The following is a 24,348-nucleotide window of genomic DNA, read 5'->3' on the forward strand; positions in this document are numbered from 1 at the left end:
ACGTTACTATGACATACCTTTGATATGGTGAGTAACTGTTTTAAGCTGCATGGAAAGACGTGTTGATTTTGCTGCAGATAAAAGCAAAAAACTGCGGGTGCTGGAAATCCAAAACCAAAATAAAAATACCTGGAAAATTCAGCAGGTCTGGTAGCATCTGCGGAGTGGAAGATAGTTAACGTTTCGAGTCCGTATGACTCTTCAACAGAACTGAGTAAAATTGGAAAAGAGGAGAAATATAAAATCTCATATACCTTTTACCTCTTTTCTACTTATTAACTGTGTCCCTCTCCGCAGATGCTGCCAGACTTGCTGAGTTTTTGCAGGTATTCTGATTTGGCTGCATGCGTTGTATGACCTCAGTGAGAGGAAATGCAATTTGCATGCAACATTGGAAATTCAGGTGAGCTTCAAAGATGCAAATCATCCTCAATATTTAAGTTTTCATAATGTTTCTGCCCGGTTTCGAACCAGGGACCTTTCACCTGTTAGGCGAATGTGATAGTACCTACACTACAGAAACTGACATATCACGCATCCCTGTCTGGAATGCTAAACTGCACTGTAACGCTGCAGCAATCTGAGTCCCTGTTGCGGAGAAATGAAATACAGCTGCTATTCTCAGGAACGCTGCAGCGAGACTCATGTAACAATGTTATCATAAAATGGCCTAGCACCGTGCATCCAATCAAAGGCATATGAGGCCCTTCTATCATCCGATCCAAGGCCCCTTTTTAAACGAGCACACTAACTAATCGCAAATTGCTTCTCTCTCTTAGTGAACACGTTTTTTCCTCCCTTTCATTAAATTGCTGAATTCCCTTTTGAAAAAGTCGTTTCTGCAGAATCCATGCCTGGGTTACCTTAACTCACAAGGTTCACATGACGATTTGGACTTGGGTTCCTCATATACTTCGCCAGATGAACATGGTGTAATTATGCAATTGAGCTCATATCGAACTTGCGAAAGTGTGATTTTTCAACCTTACTATTTTTACAATCTTATTATTTTGCTCCACAGCCATTCAATCGAGGGTGCTATATTACAGAGGAAAATGTTTGTTCCGGAGCTTAGCAGGGCCCTGCCAAGATTGCATGCTTCAATTCTTCATTGACTTCATTTGGTTTGAAATAATTTTGATCCTGGACCGGAATCTAACAGAGGATAAATATTTGTGGAACAAACAAGGCAATGCTGAGCTACCAGAATGTTTGGAGGTTTCCAATGGTTGGACTGAGGGTCACTTGTTGCAGGAAGACAGCTGTTCGCTTCAGCCTGGTGCCTCAGCTTATTTGAATTTCAAAATGTAGGCGTGTCCATCCAGCAAATGTCTCCGGGTGCAATGCTTTCTGCTCAATTATTAGGAATATCCGTCTTATCCTTGGCAGACAAAATTAAACAAACTTCACTCCGCATTTGTTCCGTTATTCTATATTTAATATTAATATTGTATCTGTTATTGCTGCCTTCATTTGAATTGAGACTCTCTGAAAGATACACCGAAACTCGAATTGCAAACATGACTGATAGACAAAAGTATGCCAATCAACAGGTAATGCAAACCATGTGGTGCTCTTTTGAAATTGAGTACAAATAGCTTTTAAACAAAATGCAGGAATTTTACTGGGAGCAGTTTTGAGAATTATGCATTCATTATATTTGATCCCTCTTTGCTCCAGGTGAGAAGCCTTCTGGTGCCTTAATCACAACCATGTAGAAGACATGGGGGTGGGGGGGAAGCCAGCAGATCTGCACTGTGCCTCAGTTTCCATGACTCCCTCGGTCATTTTTTCTGATACTCTATGCTGAAGACCGAATATTTAAAGGAGTGATTCTGTAACAGGTCTGTCATTTCCTCTGGTTCAATTGAAGCATCGCTTGCGCCTGTCCTTATGTGCACACTTTAGCATGAGACATCTTTGAGATGGTGAGTAACGATGTAAATCTGCATCGAGAACCCACTAAATTCTGTTGCTGGCCAGAAGAACTGCTAAAATGTGCGCTGAGTCAAAAAACGAACATCTATTTCTACTCAGTGTGTCGTGAAATTTCAGTATTTCTCAATTTGCTGCATTCATTTCAAGGCCCAGGTAAGAGCAAAAGCACCATTTCTGTAGCATGTGAGATTCAGGTAACATTCAACAACAAACATGACATACACAAATTTTCCTCTCTCAACATTGGCAGGCTTGGATAAGGTTTCTGCCTGGTTTCAAACCGGTGATTTTTCGCGTGTGAGGCAAACGTGACAACCACTAAACTACAGAAACATTGGCCAGACATCACTGCAGTGAATCTATCTGGAATGGTAAACTGTGCTGTCATGCAGCAGCGCTTTGGCTCGTTGGATGGGACAAATGGAATTCAGCTGCTATAATTGGGAATGCTGCAGACAGACTCAATAACAATGTCATCATAAAATGGCTTAACACCATGTATCCATGCAATGGCCCTTCCATCATCTTTTCTCTGTCAGTTTTTTTAAAGAGCCAACGAATTAATCCCAGTTTCCTTCTCTCCAATAGTCAACTTGTTATTTTTCTGCATATCAATTAATTGCATCATTCCCTTTTGAAAAAGGAGTTTCCGCAGATTCCATGCCTAGTTTGCCTGAATTAACAACGTTTCCCTCACCCAGTGCCATGAAGGTTTAGACTTGTGTTCCTTACATAGCTATGCATATGAACATTATTTACTTACCTCTTGTTTACATATCGAATTGACGAAAATGCTTACTTTTCTGATCAAACATCTCATTATTTCTGAGTTATTTCCACAATCTGATTACATTTGCTCCATGACTCGTTAATCGAGGGTGTTATATCACAGTGGAAAATGATTGCTACAGTTAAACAGAGCCCTGCCAGGATCACATGTTGTAATAGGTCGTTTCGTTCAGTTGTTTAAATATAATTTTGTTCTGGGAATGTAATTTTACAGAATATATATTTCTTTAGGAAACAGGATAGTGCTGATCTACCAGAATGTTTGGAGGATTCCAGTGCTTAGACTGAGAGGTCATGTCACTTGTTACAGAATGACAACTCTTTGGTTTCCCCCTGATGCCGCTGTTTGTTTGAATTTCAAAATACAGAAGGCTCGGTTCAGCAAATGTCTTAGGCAGCAATGCTACCGCTAAATCATTATGAACACACTTCTCCTCGGCAGAAGAAACTCAACAAACTTTTCTCAGCAATTTATTTTACCTTATTCACCATTCAGTATTAATGTATTTGATATTGATGCCCTTGGTTGACTTGATGCTCTCTGAAATCGACAACATCGAAGTGCAAACTTGACTGTCAAACAAAAGAATGTAAGTCACCAGGTAATGCATTTGATATGGGTCTGATGTGAGATGTCAGCATTTCAACAAAATCAAAGAATTTTACAGGAAATAGGCTTGGGAACGATGCGTTAATTAATCTGATCCCTCTTTGTCTGTCTTTATGAGCACACATTACACTGAGACACCTTTGACACGGTGAGTAACTTTTGTAAGCTGCATCGAAAAGCCCATGGATTTATCGTGTTGACTAAACGAGCAGCTAATATGTAAGCGCAGTGAACTACGAACATTTATCCACTCAAGTGTGTCATGGAATCTCAGCAGGTGCTGATTTTGCTGCATTCATTTTGTGACCTCGGTGAGAGAAAATGCAATATCGCCTGCAACCTATGAGATTCAGGTAGGCTTCAACGACGCAAATTATCCTCACTATTTAATGAGTAAGTTTTCATAATGTTTCTGCCCAGTTTCCAACCGGGGACCTTTCGCGTGTGAGGCGAACGTGATAACCACTACACTACAGAAACTGCCACGCGGTCTCGTTATTCCTGTCCGGAATGCTAAACTGCGCTGTAACGCTGCAGCAATCTGGGTCTCTATTGCGGAGAAATGGAATACAGCTGCTGTTCTCAGGAACGCTGCAGCGAGACTGATGTAACAATGTAATCATAAAATGGCCTAGCACCCACGTATCCAAACAATGAAAAAAGTGGCCCATCCAACGTCCGATCGCTGGCCCCTTTTAAAACGACAAAACGAATTCATCACAATTTGCTTCTCTCTCTTAATGATCTATTTCTTCTCCCTTTCATTAAATTACTCAATTCTCTTTTGAAAAAGTCATTTCTGCAGAATCCATGCTTGCGCTGCCTTAATTGACAAGGTTCACATGACCATTTGGACTTGGGTTCCTAATATACTTTACCAGATGTACATGATGTCATTATGCAATTGATCTCACATCGAATTTGCAAAAGTGTTATTGTTTCAACCTTACTATTTTTACAATCTTATTACTTTTGCTCCATGCGCCTTCAACCGAGGGTGCGATATTACAGAGCAAAATGTTTGTTCCGAAGTTTAACAGGCCCCGGCCAAGATCACGTGCTTCAATTGTTCCTTTACTTCGTTTGGTTTGAAATAATTTGGTTCCTGGACCGGAATCTAACAGAGGATAAATATTTGTGGAACAAACTGGGCAGTGCTGAGCTACCAGGGTGTTTGAAGGTTTCCAATGGTTGGACTGAGGGGTCATGTCACTTGCTGCAGGGAAGCAACTGTTGGTTTCACCCTGGTGCCTCAGCTTGTTTTGAATTTCAAAATGTAGACGTGTCCGTCCAGCAAATGTCTCCGAGTGCAATGCTTTCTGCTCAATCATCAGGAACATCCTTCTCATCCTTGGAAGACAAAATTAAAGAAACTCAGTACTTGTTCCGTTATTCTATATTTAAGATTCATATTTTATCTCTTATTGATGCCTTCGTCTGAATTGAAACTCTCTGAAATATACACCAGCCCCGAATTGCAAACATGACTGATAGACGAAAGAATGTCAGTCAACAGGTATGCAAATCATATGGTGCTCATTTGAAATTGAGCGCAGTTAGCTTTTAAACAAAATGCAAGAACTTTACTGAGAATAGGCTTGAGAACGATGCGTTAATTAGATCTGATCACTCTTTGTCTGTCTTTATGAGCACACGTTACTATGACATACCTTTGATATGGTGAGTAACTGTTTTAAGCTGCATGGAAAGACGTGTTGATTTTGCTGCAGATAAAAGCAAAAAACTGCGGGTGCTGGAAATCCAAAACCAAAATAAAAATACCTGGAAAATTCAGCAGGTCTGGTAGCATCTGCGGAGTGGAAGATAGTTAACGTTTCGAGTCCGTATGACTCTTCAACAGAACTGAGTAAAATTGGAAAAGAGGAGAAATATAAAATCTCATTTACCTCTTTTCTACTTATTAACTGTGTCCCTCTCCGCAGATGCTGCCAGACTTGCTGAGTTTTTGCAGGTATTCTGATTTGGCTGCATGCGTTTTATGACCTCAGTGAGAGGAAATGCAATTTGCATACAACATTGGAAATTCAGGTGAGCTTCAAAGATGCAAATCATCCTCAATATTTAAGTTTTCATAATGTTTCTGCCACGGTTTCAAACCTGGGACTTCTTGCATGTTAGGCGAATGTGATAGCCACTACACTACAGAAACTGATATATCATGTTGTCCTGTCTGGAATGCTAAACTGCACTGTAACGCTGCAGCAATCTGAGTCCCTGTTGCGGAGAAATGAAATACAGCTGCTATTCTCAGGAACGCTGCAGCGAGACTCATGTAACAATGTTATCATAAAATGGCCTAGCACCGTGCATCCAATCAAAGGCATAAGAGGCCCTTCTATCATCCGATCCAAGGCCCCTTTTTAAACGAGCACACTGACTAATCACAAATTGCTTCTCTCTCTTAGTGAACACGTTTTTTCCTCCATTTCATTAAATTGCTGAGTTCCCTTTTGAAAAAGTCGTTTCTGCAGAATCCAAACCTGGGTTACCTTAACTCACAAGATTCACATGACGATTTGGACTTGGGTTCCTCATATACTTCGCCAGATGAACATGGTGTAATTATGCAATTGAGCTCATATCAAACTTGCGAAAGTGTGATTTTTCAACCTTACTATTTTTACAATCTTATTATTTTGCTCCACAGCCATTCAATCGAGGGTGCTATATTACAGAGGAAAATGTTAGTTCCGGAGTTTAGCAGGGCCCTGCCAAGAATGCATGCTTCAATTCTTCATTGACTTCATTTGGTTTGAAATAATTTTGATCCTGGACCGGAATCTAACAGAGGATAAATATTTGTGGAACAAACAAGGCAATGGTGAGCTTCCAGAATGTTTGGAGGTTTCCAATGGTTGGACTGAAGGTCACTTGTTGCAGGAAGACAGCTGTTCGTTTCAGCCTTGTGCCTCAGCTTATTTGAATTTCAAAATGTAGGCGTGTCCATCCAGCACATGTCTCCGGGTGCAATGCTTTCTGCTCAATTATTAGGAATATCCATCTTATCCTTGGCAGACAAAATTAAACAAACTTCACTCCGCATTTGTTCCGTTATTCTATATTTAATATTAATATTGTATCTGTTATTGCTGCCTTCATTTGAATTGAGACTCTCTGAAAGATACACCGAAACTCGAATTGCAAACATGACTGATAGACAAAAGAATGCCAATCAACAGGTAATGCAAACCATGTGGTGCTCTTTTGAAATTGAGAACAATTAGCTTTTAAACAAAATGCAGGAATTTTACTGGGAGTAGTTTTGAGAATTATGCATTCATTATATTTGATCCCTCTTTGCTCCAGGTGAGAAGCCTTCTGGTGCCTTAATCGCAACCATGTAGAAGACATGGGGGTTGGGGGGAAGCCAGCAGATCTGCACTGTGCCTCGGTTTCCATGACTCCCTCGGTCATGTTTTCTGATACTCTATGCTGAAGACCGAATATTTAATGGAGTAACAGGTCTGTCATTTCCTCTGGTTCAATTGAAGCAGCGCTTGCGCCTCTCCTTATGTGCACACTTTAGCATGAGACATCTTTGAGATGGTGAGTAACGATGTAAATCTGCATCGAGAACCCACTAAATTCTGTTGCTGGCCAGAAGAACTGCTAAAATGTGCGCTGAGTCAAAAAACGAACATCTATTTCTACTCAGTGTGTCGTGAAATTTCAGTATTTCTCATTTTGCTGCATTCATTTCAAGGCACAGGTAACAGCAAAAGCACCATTTCTGTAGCATGTGAGATTCAGGTAACATTCAACAACAAACATGACATACACAAATTTTCCTCTCTCAACATTGGCAGGCTTGGATAAGGTTTCTGCCTGGTTTCAAACCGGTGATTTTTCGCGTGTGAGGCAAACGTGACAACCACTAAACTACAGAAACATTGGCCAGACATCACTGCAGTGAATCGATCTGGAATGGTAAACTGTGCTGTCATGCAGCAGCGCTTTGGCTCGTTGGATGGGACAAATGGAATTCAGCTGCTATAATTGGGAATGCTGCAGACAGACTCAATAACAATGTCATCATAAAATGGCTTAACACCATGTATCCATGCAACGGCCCTTCCATCATCTGTTCTCTGTCAGTTTTTTTAAAGAGCCAACGAATTAATCCCAGTTTCCTTCTCTCCAATAGTCAACTTGTTATTTTTCTGCATATCAATTAATTACATCATTCCCTTTTGAAAAAGGAGTTTCCGCAGATTCCATGCCTAGTTTGCCTGAATTAACAACGTTTCCCTCACCCAGTGCCATGAAGGTTTAGACTTGTGTTCCTTACATAGCTATGCATATGAACATTATTTACTTACCTCTTGTTTTCGTATCGAATTGACGAAAATGCTTACTTTTCTGATCAAACATCTCATTATTTCTGAGTTATTTCCACAATCTGATTACATTTGCTCCATGACTCGTTAATCGAGGGTGTTATATCACAGTGGAAAATGATTGCTACAGTTAAACAGAGCCCTGCCAGGATCACATGCTGTAATAGGTCGTTTCGTTCAGTTGTTTAAATATAATTTTGTTCTGGGAATGTAATTTTACAGAATATATATTTCTTTAGGAAACAGGATAGTGCTGATCTACCAGAATGTTTGGAGGATTCCAGTGCTTAGACTGAGAGGTCATGTCACTTGTTACAGAAAGACAACTTTTGGTTTCCACCTGGTGCCGCTGTTTGTTTGAATTTCAAAATGCAGAAGGCTCGGTTCAGCAAATGTCTTAGGCAGCAATGCTACCGGCTAAATCATTATGAACACACTTCTCCTCGGCAGAAGAAATTCAACAAACTTTTCTCAGCAATTTGTTTTACCTTATTCACCATTCAGTATTAATGCATTTGATATTGATGCCCTTGGTTGACTTGATGCTCTCTGAAATCGACAACATCGAATTGCAATCTTGACTGTCAAACAAAAGAATGTAAGTCACCAGGTAATGCATTTGCTATGGGTCTGATGTGAGATGTCAGCATTTCAACAAAATCAAAGAATTTTACAGGAAATAGGCTTGGGAACGATGCGTTAATTAGATCTGATCCCTCTTTGTCTGTCTTTATGAGCACACATTACACTGAGACACCTTTGACACGGTGAGTAACTTTCGTAAGCTGCAGCGAAAAGCCTATGGATTTATCGTGTTGACTAAATGAGCAGCTAATATGTAAGCGCAGTGAACGACGAACATCTATCCACTCAAGTGCGTCATGGAATCTCAGCAGGTGCTGATTTTGCTGCATTCATTTTGTGACCTCGGTGAGAGAAAATGCAATATCGCCTGCAACCTAGAAGATACAGATAGGCTTCAACGACGCAAATTATCCTCACTATTTAATGAGTAAGTTTTCATAATGTTTCTGCCCAGTTTCTAACCGGGGACCTTTCGCGTGTGAGGCGAACGTGATAACCACTACGCTACAGAAACTACAGCGAGGTCTCGATATTCCTGTCCGGAATGCTAAACTGCGCTGTAACGCTGCAGCAATCTGGGTCTCTATTGCGGAGAAATGGAATACAGCTGCTGTTCTCAGGAACGCTGCAGCGAGACTGATGTAACAATGTAATCATAAAATGGCCTAGCACCCACGTATCCAAACAATGACAAAAGCGGCCCTTCCAACGTCCGATCTCTGGCCCCTTTTTAAACGACAAAACGAATTCATCACAATTTGCTTCTCTCTCTTAATGATCTATTTCTTCTCCCTTTAATTAAATTACTCAATTCTCTTTTGAAAAAGTCATTTCTGCAGAATCCATGCTTGCGCTGCCTTAATTGACAAGGTTCACATGACCATTTGGACTTGGGTTCCTAATATACTTTACCAGATGTACATGATGTCATTATGCAATTGATCTCCCATCGAATTTGCAAAAGTGTTAATGTTTCAACCTTACTATTTTTACAATCTTATTACTTTTGCTCCATACCCCTTCAACCGAAGGTGCGATATTACAGAGCAAAATGTTTGTTCCGAAGTTTAACAGGCCCCGGCAAAGATCACGTGCTTCAATTGTTCCTTTACTTCATTTGGTTTGAAATAATTTGGTTCCTGGACCGGAATCTAACAGAGGATAAACATTTGTGGAACAAACTGGGCAGTGCTGAGCTACCAGGGTGTTTGAAGGTTTCCAATGGTTGGACTGAGGGGCCATGTCACTTGCTGCAGGGAAGCAACTGTTGGTTTCACCCTGGTGCCTCAGCTTGTTTTGAATTTCAAAATGTAGACGTGTCCGTCCAGCAAATGTCTCCGAATGCAATGCTTTCTGCTCAATCATCAGGAACATCCTTCTCATCCTTGGAAGACAAAATTAAAGAAACTCAGTACTTGTTCCGTTATTCTATATTTAAGATTCATCTTTTATCTCTTATTGATGCCTTCGTCTGAATTGAAACTCTCTGAAATATACACCAGCCCCGAATTGCAAACATGACTGATAGACGAAAGAATGTCAGTCAACAGGTATGCAAATCATATGGTGCTCATTTGAAATTGAGCGCAGTTAGCTTTTAAACAAAATGCAAGAACTTTACTGAGAATAGGCTTGAGAACGATGCGTTAATTAGATCTGATCACTCTTTGTCTGTCTTTATGAGCACACGTTACTATGAGATACCTTTGATATGGTGAGTAACTGTTTTAAGCTGCATGGAAAGACGTGCTGATTTTGCTGCAGATAAAAGCAAAAAACTGCGGGTGCTGGAAATCCAAAACCAAAATAAAAATACCTGGAAAATTCAGCAGGTCTGGTAGCATCAGCGGAGTGGAAGACAGTTAACGTTTCGAGTCCATATGACTCTTCAACAGAACTGAGTAAAATTGGAAAAGAGGAGAAATATAAAATCTCATACACCTTTTACCTCTTTTCTATTTATTAACTGTGTCCCTCTCCGCAGATGCTGCCAGACTTGCTGAGTTTTTGCAGGTATTCTGATTTGGCTACATGCCTTATATGACCTCAGTGAGAGCAAATGCAATTTGCATGCAACATTGGAAATTCAGGTAAGCTTCAAAAATGCAAATCATCCTCAATATTTAAGTGTTCATAATGTTTCTGCCCGGTTTCGAACCAGGGACCTTTCGCGTGTTAGGCGAATGTGATAGCCACTACACTACAGAAACTGATATGTCCTGCGTCCCTGTCTGGAATGCTAAACTGCACTGTAACGCTGCAGCAATCTGAGTCCCTGTTGCGGAGAAATGAAATACAGCTGCTATTCTCAGGAACGCTGCAGCGAGACTCATGTAACAATGTAATCATAAAATAACCTAGCACCGTGCATCCAATCAAAGGCATATGAGGCCCTTCTATCATCCGATCCAAGGCCCCTTTTTAAACGAGCACACTAACTAATCGCAAATTGCTTCTCTCTCTTAGTGAACACGTTTTTTCCTCCCTTTCATTAAATTGCTGAATTCCCTTTTGAAAAAGTCGTTTCTGCAGAATCAATGCCTGGGTTACCTTAACTCACAAGGTTCACATGACGATTTGGACTTGGGTTCCTCATATACTTCGCCAGATGAACATGGTGTAATTATGCAATTGAGCTCATATCGAACTTGCGAAAGTGTGATTTTTCAACCTTACTATTTTTACAATCTTATTATTTTGCTCCACAGCCATTCAATCGAGGGTGCTTTATTACAGAGGAAAATGTTTGTTCCGGAGCTTAGCAGGGCCCTGCCAAGATTGCATGCTTCAATTCTTCATTGACTTCATTTGGTTTGAAATAATTTTGATCCTGGACCAGAATCTAACAGAGGATAAATATTTGTGGAACAAACAAGGCAATGCTGAGCTACCAGAATGTTTGGAGGTTTCCAATGGTTGGACTGAGGGTCACTTGTTGCAGGAAGACAGCTGTTCGCTTCAGCCTGGTGCCTCAGCTTATTTGAATTTCAAAATGTAGGCGTGTCCATCCAGCAAATGTCTCCGGGTGCTATGCTTTCTGCTCAATTATTAGGAATATCCGTCTTATCCTTGGCAGACAAAATTAAACAAACTTCACTCCGCATTTGTTCCGTTATTCTATATTTAATATTAATATTGTATCTGTTATTGCTGCCTTCATTTGAATTGAGACTCTCTGAAAGATACACCGAAACTCGAATTGCAAACATGACTGATAGACAAAAGTATGCCAATCAACAGGTAATGCAAACCATGTGGTGCTCTTTTGAAATTGAGTACAAATAGCTTTTAAACAAAATGCAGGAATTTTACTGGGAGCAGTTTTGAGAATTATGCATTCATTATATTTGATCCCTCTTTGCTCCAGGTGAGAAGCCTTCTGGTGCCTTAATCACAACCATGTAGAAGACATGGGGGTGGGGGGGAAGCCAGCAGATCTGCACTGTGCCTCAGTTTCCATGACTCCCTCGGTCATTTTTTCTGATACTCTATGCTGAAGACCGAATATTTAAAGGAGTGATTCTGTAACAGGTCTGTCATTTCCTCTGGTTCAATTGAAGCATCGCTTGCGCCTGTCCTTATGTGCACACTTTAGCATGAGACATCTTTGAGATGGTGAGTAACGATGTAAATCTGCATCGAGAACCCACTAAATTCTGTTGCTGGCCAGAAGAACTGCTAAAATGTGCGCTGAGTCAAAAAACGAACATCTATTTCTACTCAGTGTGTCGTGAAATTTCAGAATTTCTCAATTTGCTGCATTCATTTCAAGGCCCAGGTAAGAGCAAAAGCACCATTTCTGTAGCATGTGAGATTCAGGTAACATTCAACAACAAACATGACATACACAAATTTTCCTCTCTCAACATTGGCAGGCTTGGATAAGGTTTCTGCCCGGTTTCAAACCGGAGATTTTTCGCGTGTGAGGCAAACGTGACAACCACTAAACTACAGAAACATTGGCCAGACATCACTGCAGTGAATCTATCTGGAATGGTAAACTGTGCTGTCATGCAGCAGCGCTTTGGCTCGTTGGATGGGACAAATGGAATTCAGCTGCTATAATTGGGAATGCTGCAGACAGACTCAATAACAATGTCATCATAAAATGGCTTAACACCATGTATCCATGCAATGGCCCTTCCATCATCTTTTCTCTGTCAGTTTTTTTAAAGAGCCAACGAATTAATCCCAGTTTCCTTCTCTCCAATAGTCAACTTGTTATTTTTCTGCATATCAATTAATTGCATCATTCCCTTTTGAAAAAGGAGTTTCCGCAGATTCCATGCCTAGTTTGCCTGAATTAACAACGTTTCCCTCACCCAGTGCCATGAAGGTTTAGACTTGTGTTCCTTACATAGCTATGCATATGAACATTATTTACTTACCTCTTGTTTACATATCGAATTGACGAAAATGCTTACTTTTCTGATCAAACATCTCATTATTTCTGAGTTATTTCCACAATCTGATTACATTTGCTCCATGACTCGTTAATCGAGGGTGTTATATCACAGTGGAAAATGATTGCTACAGTTAAACAGAGCCCTGCCAGGATCACATGTTGTAATAGGTCGTTTCGTTCAGTTGTTTAAATATAATTTTGTTCTGGGAATGTAATTTTACAGAATATATATTTCTTTAGGAAACAGGATAGTGCTGATCTACCAGAATGTTTGGAGGATTCCAGTGCTTAGACTGAGAGGTCATGTCACTTGTTACACAATGACAACTCTTTGGTTTCCCCCTGATGCCGCTGTTTGTTTGAATTTCAAAATACAGAAGGCTCGGTTCAGCAAATGTCTTAGGCAGCAATGCTACCGCTAAATCATTATGAACACACTTCTCCTCGGCAGAAGAAACTCAACAAACTTTTCTCAGCAATTTGTTTTACCTTATTCACCATTCAGTATTAATGTATTTGATATTGATGCCCTTGGTTGACTTGATGCTCTCTGAAATCGACAACATCGAAGTGCAAACTTGACTGTCAAACAAAAGAATGTAAGTCACCAGGTAATGCATTTGATATGGGTCTGATGTGAGATGTCAGCATTTCAACAAAATCAAAGAATTTTACAGGAAATAGGCTTGGGAACGATGCGTTAATTAATCTGATCCCTCTTTGTCTGTCTTTATGAGCACACATTACACTGAGACACCTTTGACACGGTGAGTAACTTTTCGATTTATCGTGTTGACTAAACGAGCAGCTAATATGTAAGTGCAGTGAACTACGAGCATCTATCCACTCAAGTGTGTCATGGAATCTCAGCAGGTGCTGATTTTGCTGCATTCATTTTGTGACCTCTTGCAATATTGCCTGCAACATAGGAGATTCAGACGCAAATTATCCTCACAATTTAATGAGTAAGTTTTCATAATGTTTCTGCTCTGTTTCAAACCAGGGACCTTTCACGTGTGAAGTGAACGTGATAACCACGACACTACAGAAACTGCCACGCGGTCTCGTTATTCCTGTCCGGAATGCTAAACTGCGCTGTAACGCTGCAGCAATCTGGGTCTCTATTGCGGAGAAATGGAATACAGCTGCTGTTCTCAGGAACGCTGCAGCGAGACTGATGTAACAATGTAATCATAAAATGGCCTAGCACCCACGTATCCAAACAATGAAAAAAGTGGCCCATCCAACGTCCGATCGCTGGCCCCTTTTAAAACGACAAAACGAATTCATCACAATTTGCTTCTCTCTCTTAATGATCTATTTCTTCTCCCTTTCATTAAATTACTCAATTCTCTTTTGAAAAAAAGTCATTTCTGCAGAATCCATGCTTGCGCTGCCTTAATTCACAAGTTTCACATGACAATTTGGACTTGGGTTCCTCACATACTTTACCAGATGAACATGACGTAATTATGCAATTGATCTCACATCGAATTTGCAAAAGTGTTATTGTTTCAACCTTACTATTTTTACAATCTTATTACTTTTGCTCCATACCCCTTCAACCGAGGGTGCGATATTACAGAGCAAAATGTTTGTTCCGAAGTTTAACAGGCCCCGGCCAAGATCACGTGCTTCAATTGTTCCTTTACTTCGTTTGGTTTGAAATAATTTGGTTCCTGGACCGGAATCTAACAGAGGATAAATATTTGTGGAACAAACTGGGCAGTGCTGAGCTACCAGGGTGTTTGAAGGTTTCCAATGGTTGGACTGAGGGGTCATGTCACTTGCTGCAGGGAAGCAACTGTTGGTTTCACCCTGGTGCCTCAGCTTGTTTTGAATTTCAAAATGTAGACGTGTCCGTCCAGCAAATGTCTCCGAGTGCAATGCTTTCTGCTCAATCATCAGGAACATCCTTCTCATCCTTGGAAGACAAAATTAAAGAAACTCAGTACTTGTTCCATTATTCTATATTTAATATTCATATTTTATCTGTTATTGATGCCTTCGTCTGAATTGAAACTCTCTGAAATATACACCAGCCCCGAATTGCAAACATGACTGATAGACGAAAGAATGTCAGTCAACAGGTATGCAAATCATATGGTGCTCATTTGAAATTGAGCGCAGTTAGCTTTTAAACAAAATGCAAGAACTTTACTGAGAATAGGCTTGAGAACGATGCGTTAATTAGATCTGATCACTCTTTGTCTGTCTTTATGAGCACACGTTACTATGACATACCTTTGATATGGTGAGTAACTGTTTTAAGCTGCATGGAAAGACGTGTTGATTTTGCTGCAGATAAAAGCAAAAAACTGCGGGTGCTGGAAATCCAAAACCAAAATAAAAATACCTGGAAAATTCAGCAGGTCTGGTAGCATCTGCGGAGTGGAAGATAGTTAACGTTTCGAGTCCGTATGACTCTTCAACAGAACTGAGTAAAATTGGAAAAGAGGAGAAATATAAAATCTCATTTACCTCTTTTCTACTTATTAACTGTGTCCCTCTCCGCAGATGCTGCCAGACTTGCTGAGTTTTTGCAGGTATTCTGATTTGGCTGCATGCGTTTTATGACCTCAGTGAGAGGAAATGCAATTTGCATGCAACATTGGAAATTCAGGTGAGCTTCAAAGATGCAAATCATCCTCAATATTTAAGTTTTCATAATGTTTCTGCCCGGTTTCGAACCAGGGACCTTTCGCGTGTTAGGCGAATGTGATAGCCACTACACTACAGAAACTGATATGTCCTGCATCCCTGTCTGGAATGCTAAACTGCACTGTAACGCTGCAGCAATCTGAGTCCCTGTTGCGGAGAAATGAAATACAGCTGCTATTCTCAGGAACGCTGCAGCGAGACTCATGTAACAATGTTATCATAAAATGGCCTAGCACCGTGCATCCAATCAAAGGCATATGAGGCCCTTCTATCATCCGATCCAAGGCCCCTTTTTAAACGAGCACACTAACTAATCGCAAATTGCTTCTCTCTCTTAGTGAACACGTTTTTTCCTCCCTTTCATTAAATTGCTGAATTCCCTTTTGAAAAAGTCGTTTCTGCAGAATCCATGCCTGGGTTACTTTAACTCACAAGGTTCACATGACGATTTGGACTTGGGTTCCTCATATATTTCGCCAGATGAACATGGTGTAATTATGCAATTGAGCTCATATCGAACTTGCGAAAGTGTGATTTTTCAACCTTACTATTTTTACAATCTTATTATTTTGCTCCACAGCCATTCAATCGAGGGTGCTATATTACAGAGGAAAATGTTTGTTCCGGAGCTTAGCAGGGCCCTGCCAAGATTGCATGCTTCAATTCTTCATTGACTTCATTTGGTTTGAAATAATTTTGATCCTGGACCAGAATCTAACAGAGGATAAATATTTGTGGAACAAACAAGGCAATGCTGAGCTACCAGAATGTTTGGAGGTTTCCAATGGTTGGACTGAGGGTCACTTGTTGCAGGAAGACAGCTGTTCGCTTCAGCCTGGTGCCTCAGCTTATTTGAATTTCAAAATGTAGGCGTGTCCATCCAGCAAATGTCTCCGGGTGCAATGCTTTCTGCTCAATTATTAGGAATATCCGTCTTATCCTTGGCAGACAAAATTAAACAAACTTCACTCCGCATTTGTTCCGTTATTCTATATTTAATATTAATATTGTATCTGTTATTGCTGCCTTCATTTGAATTGAGACTCTCTGAAAGATACACCGAAACTCGAATTGCAAACATGACTGATAGACAAAAGTATGCCAATCAACAGGTAATGCAAACCATGTGGTGCTCTTTTGAAATTGAGTACAAATAGCTTTTAAACAAAATGCAGGAATTTTACTGGGAGCAGTTTTGAGAATTATGCATTCATTATATTTGATCCCTCTTTGCTCCAGGTGAGAAGCCTTCTGGTGCCTTAATCACAACCATGTAGAAGACATGGGGGTGGGGGGGAAGCCAGCAGATCTGCACTGTGCCTCAGTTTCCATGACTCCCTCGGTCATTTTTTCTGATACTCTATGCTGAAGACCGAATATTTAAAGGAGTGATTCTGTAACAGGTCTGTCATTTCCTCTGGTTCAATTGAAGCATCGCTTGCGCCTGTCCTTATGTGCACACTTTAGCATGAGACATCTTTGAGATGGTGAGTAACGATGTAAATCTGCATCGAGAACCCACTAAATTCTGTTGCTGGCCAGAAGAACTGCTAAAATGTGCGCTGAGTCAAAAAACGAACATCTATTTCTACTCAGTGTGTCGTGAAATTTCAGTATTTCTCATTTTGCTGCATTCATTTCAAGGCCCAGGTAAGAGCAAAAGCACCATTTCTGTAGCATGTGAGATTCAGGTAACATTCAACAACAAACATGACATACACAAATTTTCCTCTCTCAACATTGGCAGGCTTGGATAAGGTTTCTGCCAGGTTTCAAACCAGTGATTTTTCGGATGTGAGGCAAACGTGACAACCACTAAACTACAGAAACATTGGCCAGACATCACTGCAGTGAATCTATCTGGAATGGTAAACTGTGCTGTCATGCAGCAGCGCTTTGGCTCGTTGGATGGGACAAATGGAATTCAGCTGCTATAATTGGGAATGCTGCAGACAGACTCAATAACAATGTCATCATAAAATGGCTTAACACCATGTATCCATGCAACGGCCCTTCCATCATCTTTTATCTGTCAGTTTTTTTAAAGAGCCAACGAATTAATCCCAGTTTCCTTCTCTGCAATAGTCAACTTGTTATTTTTCTGCATATCAATTAATTGCATCATTCCCTTTTGAAAAAGGAGTTTCCGCAGATTCCATGCCTAGTTTGCCTGAATTAACAACGTTTCCCTCACCCAGTGCCATGAAGGTTTAGACTTGTGTTCCTTACATAGCTATGCATATGAACATTATTTACTTACCTCTTGTTTACATATCGAATTGACGAAAATGCTTACTTTTCTGATCAAACATCTCATTATTTCTGAGTTATTTCCACAATCTGATTACATTTGCTCCATGACTCGTTAATCGAGGGTGTTATATCACAGTGGAAAATGATTGCTACAGTTAAACAGAGCCCTGCCAGGATCACATGTTGTAATAGGTCGTTTCGTACAGTTGTTTAAATATAATTTTGTTCTGGGAATGTAATTTTACAGAATATATATTTCTTTAGGAAACAGGATAGTGCTGATCTACCAGAATGTTTGGAGGATTCCAGTGCTTAGACTGAGAGGTCATGTCACTTGTTACAGAATGACAACTCTTTGGTTTCCCCTGATGCCGCTGTTTGTTTGAATTTCAAAATACAGAAGGCTCGGTTCAGCAAATGTCTTAGGCAGCAATGCTACCGGCTAAATCATTACGAACACACTTCTCCTCGGCAGAAGAAATTCAACAAACTTTTCTCAGCAATTTGTTTTACCTTATTCACCATTCAGTATTAATGTATTTGATATTGATGCCCTTGGTTGACTTGATGCTCTCTGAAATCGACAACATCGAAGTGCAAACTTGACTGTCAAACAAAAGAATATAAGTCACCAGGTAATGCATTTGATATGGGTCTGATGTGAGATGTCAGCATTTCAACAAAATCAAAGAATTTTACAGGAAATAGGCTTGGGAACGATGCGTTAATTAATCTGATCCCTATTTGTCTGTCTTTATGAGCACACATTACACTGAGACACCTTTGACACGGTGAGTAACTTTTGTAAGCTGCATCGAAAAGCCCATGGATTTATCGTGTTGACTAAACGAGCAGCTAATATGTAAGCGCAGTGAACTACGAACATTTATCCAATCAAGTGTGTCATGGAATCTCAGCAGGTGCTGATTTTGCTGCATTCATTTTGTGACCTCGGTGAGAGAAAATGCAATATCGCCTGCAACCTATGAGATTCAGGTAGGCTTCAACGACGCAAATTATCCTCACTATTTAATGAGTAAGTTTTCATAATGTTTCTGCCCAGTTTCCAACCGGGGACCTTTCGCGTTTGAGGCGAACGTGATAACCACTACACTACAGAAACTGCCACGCGGTCTCGTTATTCCTGTCCGGAATGCTAAACTGCGCTGTAACGCTGCAGCAATCTGGGTCTCTATTGCGGAGAAATGGAATACAGCTGCTGTTCTCAGGAACGCTGCAGCGAGACTGATGTAACAATGTAATCATAAAATGGCCTAGCACCCACGTATCCAAACAATGAAAAAAGTGGCCCATCCAACGTCCGATCGCTGGCCCCTTTTAAAACGACAAAACGAATTCATCACAATTTGCTTCTCTCTCTTAATGATCTATTTCTTCTCCCTTTCATTAAATTACTCAATTCTCTTTTGAAAAAGTCATTTCTGCAGAATCCATGCTTGCGCTGCCTTAATTGACAAGGTTCACATGACCATTTGGACTTGGGTTCCTAATATACTTTACCAGATGTACATGATGTCATTATGCAATTGATCTCACATCGAATTTGCAAAAGTGTTATTGTTTCAACCTTACTATTTTTACAATCTTATTACTTTTGCTCCATACCCCTTCAACCGAAGGTGCGATATTACAGAGCAAAATGTTTGTTCCGAAGTTTAACAGGCCCCGGCCAAGATCACATGCTTCAATTGTTCCTTTACTTCGTTTGGTTTGAAATAATTTGGTTCCTGGACCGGAATCTAACAGAGGATAAATATTTGTGGAACAAACTGGGCAGTGCTGAGCTACCAGGGTGTTTGAAGGTTTCCAATGGTTGGACTGAGGGGCCATGTCACTTGCTGCAGGGAAGCAACTGTTGGTTTCACCCTGGTGCCTCAGCTTGTTTTGAATTTCAAAATGTAGACGTGTCCGTCCAGCAAATGTCTCCGAGTGCAATGCTTTCTGCTCAATCATCAGGAACATCCTTCTCATCCTTGGAAGACAAAATTAAAGAAACTCAGTACTTGTTCCGTTATTCTATATTTAAGATTCATATTTTATCTCTTATTGATGCCTTCGTCTGAATTGAAACTCTCTGAAATATACACCAGCCCCGAATTGCAAACATGACTGATAGACGAAAGAATGTCAGTCAACAGGTATGCAAATCATATGGTGCTCATTTGAAATTGAGCGCAGTTAGCTTTTAAACAAAATGCAAGAACTTTACTGAGAATAGGCTTGAGAACGATGCGTTAATTAGATCTGATCACTCTTTGTCTGTCTTTATGAGCACACGTTACTATGACATACCTTTGATATGGTGAGTAACTGTTTTAAGCTGCATGGAAAGACGTGTTGATTTTGCTGCAGATAAAAGCAAAAAACTGCGGGTGCTGGAAATCCAAAACCAAAATAAAAATACCTGGAAAATTCAGCAGGTCTGGTAGCATCTGCGGAGTGGAAGACAGTTAACGTTTCGAGTCCGAATGACTCTTCAACAGAACTGAGTAAAATTGGAAAAGAGGAGAAATATAAAATCTCATATACCTTTTACCTCTTTTCTACTTATTAACTGTGTCCCTCTCCGCAGATGCTGCCAGACTTGCTGAGTTTTTGCAGGTATTCTGATTTGGCTGCATGCGTTTTATGACCTCAGTGAGATGAAATGCAATTTGCATGCAACATTGGAAATTCAGGTAAGCTTCAAAAATGCTAATCATCCTCAATGTTTATGTGTTCATAATGTTTCTGCCCGGTTTCGAACCAGGGACCTTTCGCGTGTTAGGCGAATGTGATAGCCACTACACTACAGAAACTGATGTATCAGACGTCCCTGTCTGGAATGCTAAACTGCACTGTAACGCTGCAGCAATCTGAGTCCCTGTTGCGGAGAAATGAAATACAGCTGCTATTCTCAGGAACGCTGCAGCGAGACTCATGTAACAATGTTATCATAAAATGGCCTAGCACCGTGCATCCAATCAAAGGTATATGAGGCCCTTCTATCATCCGATCCAAGGCCCCTTTTTAAACGAGCACACTAACTAATCGCAAATTGCTTCTCTCTCTTAGTGAACACGTTTTTTCCTCCCTTTCATTAAATTGCTGAATTCCCTTTTGAAAAAGTCGTTTCTGCAGAATCCATGCCTGGGTTACCTTAACTCACAAGGTTCACATGACGATTTGGACTTGGGTTCCTCATATACTTCGCCAGATGAACATGGTGTAATTATGCAATTGAGCTCATATCGAACTTGCGAAAGTGTGATTTTTCAACCTTACTATTTTTACAATCTTATTATTTTGCTCCACAGCCATTCAATCGAGGGTGCTATATTACAGAGGAAAATGTTTGTTCCGGAGCTTAGCAGGGCCCTGCCAAGATTGCATGCTTCAATTCTTCATTGACTTCATTTGGTTTGAAATAATTTTGATCCTGGACCAGAATCTAACAGAGGATAAATATTTGTGGAACAAACAAGGCAATGCTGAGCTACCAGAATGTTTGGAGGTTTCCAATGGTTGGACTGAGGGTCACTTGTTGCAGGAAGACAGCTGTTCGCTTCAGCCTGGTGCCTCAGCTTATTTGAATTTCAAAATGTAGGCGTGTCCATCCAGCAAATGTCTCCGGGTGCAATGCTTTCTGCTCAATTATTAGGAATATCCGTCTTATCCTTGGCAGACAAAATTAAACAAACTTCACTCTGCATTTGTTCCGTTATTCTATATTTAATACTAATATTGTATCTGTTATTGCTGCCTTCATTTGAATTGAGACTCTCTGAAAGATACACCGAAACTCGAATTGCAAACATGACTGATAGACAAAAGTATGCCAATCAACAGGTAATGCAAACTATGTGGTGCTCTTTTGAAATTGCGTACAATTAGCTTTTAAACAAAATGCAGGAATTTTACTGGGAGCAGTTTTGAGAATTATGCGTTCATTATATTTGATCCCTCTTTGCTCCAGGTGAGAAGCCTTCTGGTGCCTTAATCACAACCATGTAGAAGACATGGGGGTGGGGGGGAAGCCAGCAGATCTGCACTGTGCCTCAGTTTCCATGACTCCCTCGGTCATTTTTTCTGATACTCTATGCTGAAGACCGAATATTTAAAGGAGTGATTCTGTAACAGGTCTGTCATTTCCTCTGGTTCAATTGAAGCATCGCTTGCGCCTGTCCTTATGTGCACACTTTAGCATCAGACATCTTTGAGATGGTGAGTAACGATGTAAATCTGCATCGAGAACCCACTAAATTCTGTTGCTGGCCAGAAGAACTGCTAAAATGTGCGCTGAGTCAAAAAACGAACATCTATTTCTACTCAGTGTGTCGTGAAATTTCAGTATTTCTCAATTTGCTGCATTCATTTCAAGGCCCAGGTAAGAGCAAAAGCACCATTTCTGTAGCATGTGAGATTCAGGTAACATTCAACAACAAACATGACATACACAAATTTTCCTCTCTCAACATTGGCAGGCTTGGATAAGGTTTCTGCCTGGTTTCAAACCGGTGATTTTTCGCGTGTGAGGCAAACGTGACAACCACTAAACTACAGAAACATTGGCCAGACATCACTGCAGTGAATCTATCTGGAATGGTAAACTGTGCTGTCATGCAGCAGCGCTTTGGCTCGTTGGATGGGACAAATGGAATTCAGCTGCTATAATTGGGAATGCTGCAGACAGACTCAATAACAATGTCATCATAAAATGGCTTAACACCATGTATCCATGCAATGGCCCTTCCATCATCTTTTCTCTGTCAGTTTTTTTAAAGAGCCAACGAATTAATCCCAGTTTCCTTCTCTCCAATAGTCAACTTGTTATTTTTCTGCATATCAATTAATTGCATCATTCCCTTTTGAAAAAGGAGTTTCCGCAGATTCCATGCCTAGTTTGCCTGAATTAACAACGTTTCCCTCACCCAGTGCCATGAAGGTTTAGACTTGTGTTCCTTACATAGCTATGCATATGAACATTATTTACTTACCTCTTGTTTACATATCGAATTGACGAAAATGCTTACTTTTCTGATCAAACATCTCATTATTTCTGAGTTATTTCCACAATCTGATTACATTTGCTCCATGACTCGTTAATCGAGGGTGTTATATCACAGTGGAAAATGATTGCTACAGTTAAACAGAGCCCTGCCAGGATCACATGTTGTAATAGGTCGTTTCGTTCAGTTCTTTAAATATAATTTTGTTCTTGGAATGTAATTTTACAGAATATATATTTCTTTAGGAAACAGGATAGTGCTGATCTACCAGAATGTTTGGAGGATTCCAGTGCTTAGACTGAGAGGTCATGTCACTTGTTACAGAATGACAACTCTTTGGTTTCCCCCTGATGCCGCTGTTTGTTTGAATTTCAAAATAAAGAAGGCTCGGTTCAGCAAATGTCTTAGGCAGCAATGCTACCGGCTAAATCATTATGAACACACTTCTCCTCGGCAGAAGAAATTCAACAAACTTTTCTCAGCAATTTGTTTTACCTTATTCACCATTCAGTATTAATGTATTTGATATTGATGCCCTTGGTTGACTTGATGCTCTCTGAAATCGACAACATCGAAGTGCAAACTTGACTGTCAAACAAAAGAATGTAAGTCACCAGGTAATGCATTTGATATGGGTCTGATGTGAGATGTCAGCATTTCAACAAAATCAAAGAATTTTACAGGAAATAGGCTTGGGAACGATGCGTTAATTAATCTGATCCCTCTTTGTCTGTCTTTATGAGCACACATTACACTGAGACACCTTTGACACGGTGAGTAACTTTTGTAAGCTGCATCGAAAAGCCCATGGATTTATCGTGTTGACTAAACGAGCAGCTAATATGTAAGCGCAGTGAACTACGAACATTTATCCACTCAAGTGTGTCATGGAATCTCAGCAGGTGCTGATTTTGCTGCATTCATTTTGTGACCTCGGTGAGAGAAAATGCAATATCGCCTGCAACCTATGAGATTCAGGTAGGCTTCGACGACGCAAATTATCGTCACTATTTAATGAGTAAGTTTTCATAATGTTTCTGCCCAGTTTCCAACCGGGGACCTTTCGCGTTTGAGGCGAACGTGATAACCACTACACTACAGAAACTGCCACGCCTTCTCGTTTTCCCTGTCCAGAATGCTAAACTGCGCTGTAACGCTGCAGCAATCTGGGTCTCTATTGCGGAGAAATGGAATACAGCTGCTGTTCTCAGGAACGCTGCAGCGAGACTGATGTAACAATGTAATCATAAAATGGCCTAGCACCCACGTATCCAAACAATGAAAAAAGTGGCCCATCCAACGTCCGATCACTGGCCCCTTTTAAAACGACAAAACGAATTCATCACAATTTGCTTCTCTCTCTTAATGATCTATTTCTTCTCCCTTTCATTAAATTACTCAATTCTCTTTTGAAAAAGTCATTTCTGCAGAATCCATGCTTGCGCTGCCTTAATTGACAAGGTTCACATGACCATTTGGACTTGGGTTCCTAATATACTTTACCAGATGTACATGATGTCATTATGCAATTGATCTCCCATCGAATTTGCAAAAGTGTTATTGTTTCAACCTTACTATTTTTACAATCTTATTACTTTTGCTCCATACCCCTTCAACCGAAGGTGCGATATTACAGAGCAAAATGTTTGTTCCGGAGTTTAACAGGCCCCGGCCAAGATCACGTGCTTCAATTGTTCCTTTACTTCGTTTGGTTTGAAATAATTTGGTTCCTGGACCGGA

At 40.4% G+C, this 24,348-nt stretch overlaps 7 non-coding genes across 7 annotated transcripts; all 7 read right to left on the minus strand.

The window, feature by feature from the left end:
- Positions 1-3,744: 3,744 nt before the first annotated feature.
- Positions 3,745-3,817, minus strand: trnav-cac. Its single transcript has one exon. It is a non-coding gene; the product is annotated as a tRNA-Val (tRNA).
- Positions 3,818-8,721: 4,904 nt separating this feature from the next.
- Positions 8,722-8,794, minus strand: trnav-cac. The gene has a single exon. It is a non-coding gene; the product is annotated as a tRNA-Val (tRNA).
- A 1,623-nt stretch (positions 8,795-10,417) lies between these two features.
- trnav-aac lies at positions 10,418-10,490 on the minus strand. The gene has a single exon. It is a non-coding gene; the product is annotated as a tRNA-Val (tRNA).
- Positions 10,491-15,355: 4,865 nt separating this feature from the next.
- trnav-aac lies at positions 15,356-15,428 on the minus strand. Its single transcript has one exon. It is a non-coding gene; the product is annotated as a tRNA-Val (tRNA).
- Positions 15,429-18,649: 3,221 nt separating this feature from the next.
- Positions 18,650-18,722, minus strand: trnal-caa. The gene has a single exon. It is a non-coding gene; the product is annotated as a tRNA-Leu (tRNA).
- A 1,623-nt stretch (positions 18,723-20,345) lies between these two features.
- On the minus strand, positions 20,346-20,418 carry trnav-aac. The gene has a single exon. It is a non-coding gene; the product is annotated as a tRNA-Val (tRNA).
- A 3,222-nt stretch (positions 20,419-23,640) lies between these two features.
- trnal-caa lies at positions 23,641-23,713 on the minus strand. Its single transcript has one exon. It is a non-coding gene; the product is annotated as a tRNA-Leu (tRNA).
- Positions 23,714-24,348: the final 635 nt, after the last annotated feature.

The sequence above is a fragment of the Carcharodon carcharias genome, chromosome 27 (assembly GCF_017639515.1).
Source record: "Carcharodon carcharias isolate sCarCar2 chromosome 27, sCarCar2.pri, whole genome shotgun sequence".
Taxonomy (NCBI): domain Eukaryota; kingdom Metazoa; phylum Chordata; class Chondrichthyes; order Lamniformes; family Lamnidae; genus Carcharodon; species Carcharodon carcharias.